The following is an 8,848-nucleotide window of genomic DNA, read 5'->3' as shown; positions in this document are numbered from 1 at the left end:
TTCTCTGGGGGCTTGCTTAAGTATGGAAGGATTCTCTTGTTGCAAGGCTTGACGAGCTAGTTCCACCACTGGGTCTTGAATCTGATATTGCACCAGTTCCTTCCAGGAAATAATCTTATCCTCCGTGATATTCACCCCTTCTGGATGTCGGTACGCTCTAGGAACTGCTCTGGATTGACACCCTAGTGAATCTACTATTCTTAACTCTGAAAACGCCACTTGATCATTGACCACAGCCGCTAGAGAACACAGTGCACGTATGCCAGGCCCTGGAATTTCTTCCCACACTTCCTCGTCTATAGTAGGTTGGAGGCCGGGTCTCCACGACAGAGCATCTGCCCCTATGTTGGTGGGCCCTGGTTTGTACTTAAGATTGAACCGATAGTTGACCAGCGCCGCAAGCCACCGGTGACCCGTCGCATCCAACTTGGCGGACGTACTGTATTGATGTAGGTCATTGGATTGTTGTCAGTCCTGACTTCGAACTGTACACCATACAGATATCATGTAGCTTATCCACTACAGCCCACTTGAGGGCTAAGATCTCCAACTTGTGGACTGGATAGTTTTGTTCACTTGGGGTCAATTTTCGACTAGCATACGCCACCGGTCGAAGTCCAGTATCATGTTTCTGATGCAACACTGCTCCCAAGCCATTGAAGCTGGCATCTACGTGCAGGACGTATTCTCGATCGAGATCGGCATAGGCCAGCACTGGGGCGTGTGTTAGATTGGTCTTCAGTCCTAAGAACGCCTGTTCACAGGCAGGGGTCCATTTCTCCCCAAAGGGTGTTTGTGCAGTGGTAGCTTTCCTTCCTGGGTCTTCAGGATAAATCTTTAATAGGTTATTCAGGATCTTAGCTTTGCTTGAGTAACCTTCCACACATCGGCGGTAGTAACCGCAAAACCCCAGGAAGGACCGGACGTTATTGGGTCTGGGCCAATTCACCACCGCCTCTATTTTCCCCGGATCGGTTGATATCCCTTCCGCTGATACAATATGGCCCACATATGTCATGGACGTGCGGCAGAACTTGCATTTGTCCATGGACAGCTTAAGCCCCTCCTGTCGGAGTCGATTCAGCACCTTTAACAACCGCTCCTCATGTTCCTCCAGGGTTTTCCCGAACACTATAATGTCGTCCAGGTACACCAGGCATTCTTGCGGGTTCATGTTCCCCAGCGTCTTTTCCATCAACCGCTGAAAGGTTGCGGGGGCTCCACATATCCCCTGCGGCATTCGCGTGAACTGGTAGAACCCTAGCGGGCAGATGAAAGCTGTTCTCTCTTGATCTTCCAAGTCCATGGGTACCTGATATTACCCAAACCTCAATTCAGCCCCCTGAACTACTTGATCCCGGACAAGGCGTTCAGGAGATCCTCGATTCGCGGGAGAGTGTACTGATCGGGTACAGTACGATTATTCAACGTCCGATAGTCCACACATACACTGGCGACACACTTTATTCGAGCTCGGCTAGTCCCACGAATTCGGGTATACCCGGGTGTATTGAGGTTTGTGACTGTTTTCTGCCCGAGTGCATTGCGTTATTTTCCAGGCAGGGATTGAAGCATTTTATTCCCGCTGGCTGCAATACTGCACAGTATATATATATATACTGCATTACAATTCATGAATTTATGCCATCTGGTAGACACGCGAAGCATTGCAGCCTATTAAATCCTAATCATTATCATTTAACAGATCAGCCGCCCGTCAGCCAGGCATGAACCCAGGCTGGGAAGGCAAACGCAACGGGGCTTGTCAGAGGTGAGGAGCGGCGCATTCCAGGTATCTGCCAGGTACATACTGGGTATTTGCTCGAATAAAGTGTGTCGGTGCAGTAACCGTAAGGTCCCATTCTTTTTGCGTACTACTATGATAGGCGAGGCATAGGGACTTTGTGATCCTTGAACAATACCGGCTTCCTCCATTTCGGCTAACAGCCTCCTCACCTCTTCCACATCTCGGGGTGCTATGCAGCGGGACCGTTCGCGGAACGGCATTGTGTCATTCAGTCGAATGGTATGGCGGGCACTGCGACTGAACCCCACGTCCATATCCCCTATGGAAAACACCTCCCACCGAGTTTCCAGCTTGATCTGCAATCTCCCCTTCCATTCCTCTATCAACGGCGAGTCTCCGAAGTTGAACGCCAACTTTGGAGTTACGGTATGAATGGTGGCCACCAGGCATCTACCTTCTGCCTTCCTCTCAGGGGTCACCGGGTAGATTCGACCTAGCTGCTGCCGATGATCAATACGCTTGGGGTAAAGAGAAAGGTTTCTCACATATACTTAAGTTCTGGACGGGATTCTTCCCGCCCACTTCTTCACCGAGGCCAACACCTCGTATCCGAGTCGCTGGTCATCAAGTGCCGTGCTTTCCAACGAGAATAGTCGATCCTCCGGACGTATGGCGGGTTAATGACACGTTGCAACCATCATTTTTCCTTCTCCGGGAGGAATCTCGGTCACCCCGCGCTCTTGATTGAACAACATCCCATGTTCTTCTTAGGTTGCAATTCTACCGCAAGCCCCTTGTAATGCCGGGCAAGTAGCGAGAGCCAGCAACGGTAGTTCACCCGCTTCCTGCAAATACATGCGGATCACCGCTTGTACGATATCTGTATTGGTCCCCAAGATTATAGGAGCGCTGGGATGGTCCTGGGGTTCCGGGCATACTAACGCTTCCACCTCCATTGGATGATGCTTGCCTGTGTTCAACTGAGAAATATCCAGGTGTACTTTCACCACTCCATCAATAGGGTAGTCTTCATGGCTCAGTCCTCTCAACCTCAGGGAGTCGGCAGATAGTAGCGGGTAGTACGACCCGTTGATCGTAGAAGGGTCAATACACTATGGTTACCTGGGATCCAGTATCCATCAGCACCGAGGCATAGATACCTTCAATCACCACCTTGATGATGGCCGCCGGTCCAATTCGGCTATTCATCGGGGACTGGGCCGCCGCTTCACTGGCTTGAGGAGTACACAGCATGGACTTGACCGGTCGGGATGCTGTTCTTCATTGGGAGGGGCAGTATGTTCGAATATGCCCCATCTTTCCGCAGGCATAACACTGGAGGTGGCTGCGGGAGGGGCTATCTTGGAAGGTCGGAGACGTTCGCCCCGAAGCGGGGCGCTCCCGGGCAGCCGTAGGTTCTTCAAGGTCCTCCTTTTCCGGGTTCACATCCCCAACCGTCTCAACTTTAGCTTCTGACTTCTTAGCTTCTTTGGCAATCACCCCCATCTTCTTTCCCGGGGTCAGGTCATGCCACAACAGCACAGTCTCATGTGCCTGCACTCGATCCATCAGGTCATCAAAGTCAGGGCTTGTCCCGGCACTAGACAGCCACTGACTCGCACGGACACCGGATGCAGCGGAAGAAGTCCCCTCAGCAATTGTGTGGAGCGTAGTCCGTCGGCATCCACCTTTTGCACCACCTTCCTTCTCACCAGGGTCCACAGATCCAAGTGTAGACGCCTAAGAAAGTCAGACACCATCTCTCCCTCCTTCTGAGCCAGGGCGTAGAACTTGGCCATCAGAGCAAACGCATCCACTGGAATCCCTTAGGCTTTGGTAAGAGCGTAAATGATGCCAGCCGTACGGCATCCGGGTGGTCGTCCCATTAACAGTGCACTATGTGGGAAGCTGGGGGTCGCAGGCATTCGATTATACGCTGCCTCCGGACAGCATCCGTGCAGGACCATTCAGAAAGTACCTGTTCAGTATGATCCAACCATTCTTCAAAGCCGACTTCTCCCAGAGGGGTTGGTTTGTCGCCAGAAAACACCTTCAGCTTCCGGTATTGATGGGACTGTGTGGATTGTTGTATGGCTTCTGCTAGCACTGGAAGGGACACATTATCAGACAGACTATTCCCAGCAGGGGCATAGGCATCCAGTCTAGACATACTGCTTCTACTTAGCGCCGGCCTAAGGGTGGAGGGGGTGAATGAAGCGCCTAAACCCATTGCAGCGGGCCAGCAGGGTTTCAAGCTGCTCTCGGGTACGGAAGGGGTTGACAGATAAAAACAGAAAGAACACAGCGCACAACGCTCATGGTGCATTAAAAATGATAATGACATAAACAATAAATAAGGTGAGTATCGTGCGTACATCAAGATGATGTTAAACAAGCATTTTTTGGGATATTGTTACCCAAACACCACGTGGAAGCCGGATCAGATGTCCTCACATGGATATGGAAGCTGGTTCCTCGGACACAGGTTCCTGCTTAGGTGAGTATTGAGTCTCTGAAAGTTCTTTCTCCCATAAACGAATCAACACGTATGCAGCTCTCCCATAGAATGCTGCTTCAAAGCAGAGCTCCACGCCAGCTGAAATCCTCTCTCTCCCCTCCGTTCAGACCCTTCCAGGTTAGTGACGTCACCGCGGGGTTCTCGCCGATTTCACTGGGTCAGCTCGCCGTAGTAGGACAGTACAGTTGAAGGCAATACTGTTAGTAGCTTTTCCAACGCGTTTCGAAACCCGTGGGTTTCTTCATTCATTCTGTTTTTATCTGTTAGCTTTAGGGGGTTCCTGAGCCCTCCCTATACCGCAGCTGCAGACGCTCTGATTTGTTCATTTAAGGTCACCTATTTTACCTTATATATTCATCACCTCACTTACAACATTAGTTGCGCACTTTTTCTTTATCTATTCACGGAAGGGGTTGGTTGGGACTATGCTTGGCGGGCCACGGTAATCCTTCTGTGGCGTGGATGCAGTCAAGGGTTCGGTGTCATCCACCAATACTAGCGGGTAATAAAGGCCCGGAGCTTCGGGTAGGATTAATATTGAGGGAATGGGTTCAGGGCATACTGTATATCCCGGTATGTAACGAATAATATTTTACGCCAGTTATGCTCCCCGTCATAATAGTGGTCTTTCACTCGGGCAGTGTCCAGGAACGGGAGTTTCCTTACTTGATCAGTCACAGTGCCCAGGGAGATGGCAGCGGGGACGTGTCCAATGGCAATGGCACAGGTCAGGGGTATTTGGTGCCGCTGGCCCACTTACGCACCTCTGGCTGTGAAAGCACAAACATGGCGGAAATTTTTTTTAGGGCACAGTGAGAAAAAAAATATAGGGCACCCCAGGTCTGAGATCTCAGCAGCGCCTCCACATGTAGCCCTCTTTATTACACTCTAGAGTGACTACGGGTACTGCATACACACACCTGAGGCTCCAGGAGATCTGAGCCTGGGGTAACACTTATCTTAATGGCAGCGCCTCCACTTACCCAGGATCCCTGTCGAGTAAGATTCCCCTGGGCAAGAACAATAGCAACGCACATATGAATGAAACTGTTTATTGCACCGCATAAAGGAACCCTTATCACACTATATGGCAACAACACATATCACATCATAACTTATACTTATAACGCTAGTGGCTCGGCCACTCTCTCTAAAGGAGTAATGTCAATGTCCCGTCACCGCGTGCCCCCACACCATGTCCATGTACTGTAATTGTTTATAGGCTCAGTCCTTGACCACTCCACTTAGTGTCCCCAAAGAGTGTTCCCTAAGGCGGGATCAGCGCCTGTTGACCAGTGTTGGTGCACTTTGTTAAATACCTTCCGGTCACTGCGGTGACCGGTGACACTTCAAAAAGGATCCGCCGATCCAGCGCAGTTGGTCTGATGTCGCGATGCTAATCAACCTGGTCCCAGATGACTAGCAGCAACCGCGACTCTGCACACTTTGTCCCTATCTGTTATTCAGTAAGGGGTGACGTTCCTATCACTATAGGGTTTCCCTGCAGCACACAACCTACGGTGACTCAGGGAATCTTTTAGGGCCCTCAGGGAGAATCTGACCTATGCAGGTGGGTCACGGACCCCCTGCACTCACACTACCTCCTTCCCTGCTCCTCCGGTGCCCTCTGGCTAGCGTGGCCTCTCCCCCATGCTTCTCTTTCCTGTCTCCTGCTAATCCAGCCCTCCCATTGGCTCCTCAGGTGACTTTGCTAGAGCCCCTACGAGTTGTAGTTACCGGCTGAGCCTCTTCCTTATTGGCCAGCCGTTCGCGCGCTTGCATCGCGCCTGCGTGACCATTCTGTGTTCTGACCTCTTACTCCCCGCTATTGCGCAACAAAATGGCAGCGCCCTATGCTATCGGGCCGCCGCGGAACCTTCACCACTACATTTGAAATGCGCTGCAGCAAGGGCAACATATACACATCCCTACAACTCTATATATATGTACATTATGTATACATATACAAACACATATAGACACACACACAATGTGTTGTGTGTGTATGTATTGGGTAGGTGGGGGTTTTGTATGCATTTTGGGGGGGAGGTTGTATATATTTGGGGGTGGGAAGTTTTTTGGTATATACCTTGTTGGTGGAATTGTGCGTGGGGGGGTACAGAATGAGTGAGCGTGGGGTAATTGACGGAGGGAGAGGGGGTGAGTGAGGAAAAGAGGGAGTAAGAGTGAGAAGCAGGGAAGAGAAATACATGCGAGGCGGGAGGGTGAGACAGAAGGGAGAGAAATACATGGGAAGGGGGGTTCATGAGGTGTGAAATGGGGGGGGGGGGGATGGGAAGCCTGCTTAAATGTTTGTCCCGGGCCCCACGATTCCTGTTGGCGGCCCTGCATATATCTTAATATATAAAATCGAATGGTTAGTGAGGTTAGTGCTATCTGCGGTGAATCTGATTGGCCAGAGGCTGAGGACCAATCAGATTGCTGTGTGTGACGTCACCCAACTGCCACTCTTCCCCCTCGACACACACACACACACACACACACACACACACACACACACACACACACACACACACACACACACACACACACACACACACACACACACACACACACACACACACACACACACACACACACACACACACACACACACACACACACACCTCTCCCCCCCTTCCTCCCTCGCGGTCTCAGTAGAGGTCCGCCGCTCATCTCATCTCCCCCCCCTTCCTCCCTCGCGGCGCCAGTAGAGGTCCGCCGCTCATCTCTCCCCTCCCGGCGCTCATCTCTCCCCTTCCTACGCTCACGTCTCCCGGCGCTTCACTCATCTCCATCACCGGCGGGGGAACAGGCAGCGGACCCCCTTCCTCCCTCGCGGCGCCTAAGATGGCGGCGCGGCCGGGCCCCCTTCTTCCCTCGCGGCGCCAAGTGAGAAGATGGCGGCAGCCGGAAGTAGAGGTACGCCCCCCCGCCTTTCACGCCCCCCCCCCCTGCTTTTCACGCCCCCCCCCCCTGCCTTTCACGCCCACCCCCCCCTGCCTCCGGGCAACGCCGGGTATATCAGCTAGTATATATATAAATGTGTGTGTGTGTTTGTGGTACGGTACATCAGAATTAGTATCAAAATCAGGCTGGCAGAGCACCCTATATTGGAGTGATATTACATATGCAAACTCATATACAATTGGTAAATTAAGCAGCTTTACTGAAATATATTAAGGATCAAGAGGAGTATACACATCTACATGCAGAAGAAACTATCTCTCCCTAGCACAGTGCCTGGGAAATGTTACTGTCTTGTTTCTAATCTACACAGCATGTGACACGTGATCCGATTTGAACTCTAAAAACTACAACTCCCATGACCCCCTTAGTGTGAGCATGCGCAGTAGGACACAGAGCTGTGACCTGGATGTAGTCAGTGTCTCCACTTCGGGGAAAGAGACGATGAAGAAATAAAGTGGTGCAGGAAGCACACAGGAGCCTTTTCTGTAAGTAACTTACTTTGTATTCAAACCATCAGAGCAGGTATATGCAAACACGTGGCGTTTCAGGACAGACACGTCCTCTCCTCAGACCATACATCTTACTGCAATAAAATAACTATTTACTTACACAAAGCGCTTAGCCTAAAAATACCTGTTGGGCAGCGCACTTAGGGGCCTATGCAGAGAGCAGCGCTAGAATAAATTGGAGAGTTTAAGAAAAAGTAGCTTTAATGGAGAGTTTTATTCTCCATATGCAGAAATGGGCGAAATCCGCTACTTTTAGCGTTACTGCATGTGGAGAATTGTAAATGAGGAGATGCGCGCAGCTGAAAGGGAGAAAAAAAAATTGCGCATTTTTTTTTCTATAGCCGGCGAGCTCCTGCTTCTTGCCAACTTTAGTTGGCGGAGAAAATTGAAGAAAATCGCGCCAAAAACAGCCGCTAGATGGCGAGCGCGCCTTTCTGAATTTGGATATTTTTCAGACTGGCGAGATGTAGTTTCTCGCCAGCCGCGCGGCGAGATTTTCAAATAGAAAAAAAAAATGGCGCTTTTTTCCTACCTCGCCATTTTCGGCTGTTTTTAGCGCGATTTTCGCTGGAAAATGGCGAGATTGTTAATAGCGCTGTTCTCTGCATGAGGCCCTTAGTGTACTCATAAAGCTATACCTAAAAGGTGAATGATGTGACCGACCCCAAATACAGAGACCCCCACATCTGTAGAGAATACTGACTGGGTTTGATCTTAATAGATCAGTCCAAGGTTGAAGAAATGGCAGCTTTAGGGACAAGACAGACACGTCTTCCAAAACTTATCAAATCCTGAACTTGAACACAAATCAAATCCCAGACACAAAGGGAACAGAACAGTATCACCTGTGTTTACATCCGGGCAGCCACTGCATGGTGTGGGAGACCACGCAGAGGCGTCCGCACAGGGCGCGATCAGACTGCCTTAAGGCAATGATCGCGCCCATAGACCGTGCGGTCGGAGGCAGGAGGAGGTGCGCGTTGTGCAAGAAATCAGTTGAAACTGATTATTTGGCGTGACACGTGGGTCACGTGAGCGAGCGAACCAGCTCCGTGACGCCTCTAGGAACGCCCCCGCGGCTTGTCAGTGTTTTTTTTAAAGAGC

General features: G+C 50.8%; 1 protein-coding gene across 2 annotated transcripts in view; it reads left to right on the top strand.

The window, feature by feature from the left end:
• The first annotated feature begins 7,636 nt into the window (after positions 1–7,636).
• Positions 7,637–8,848, top strand: part of LOC142466743 (uncharacterized) — a 78,675-nt gene continuing 77,463 nt past the window's right edge. For both annotated transcript variants that reach the window (XM_075572103.1, XM_075572104.1), the window contains exon 1: positions 7,637–7,720. The gene's annotated coding sequence lies outside the window, so the exon portion shown is untranslated. The remainder of the gene's footprint in view (positions 7,721–8,848) is intronic.

Source organism: Ascaphus truei, chromosome 15 (genome assembly GCF_040206685.1).
Source record: "Ascaphus truei isolate aAscTru1 chromosome 15, aAscTru1.hap1, whole genome shotgun sequence".
NCBI classification, from domain to species: Eukaryota; Metazoa; Chordata; class Amphibia; order Anura; family Ascaphidae; genus Ascaphus; species Ascaphus truei.
This window is presented reverse-complemented; position numbering and strand designations above follow the sequence as displayed.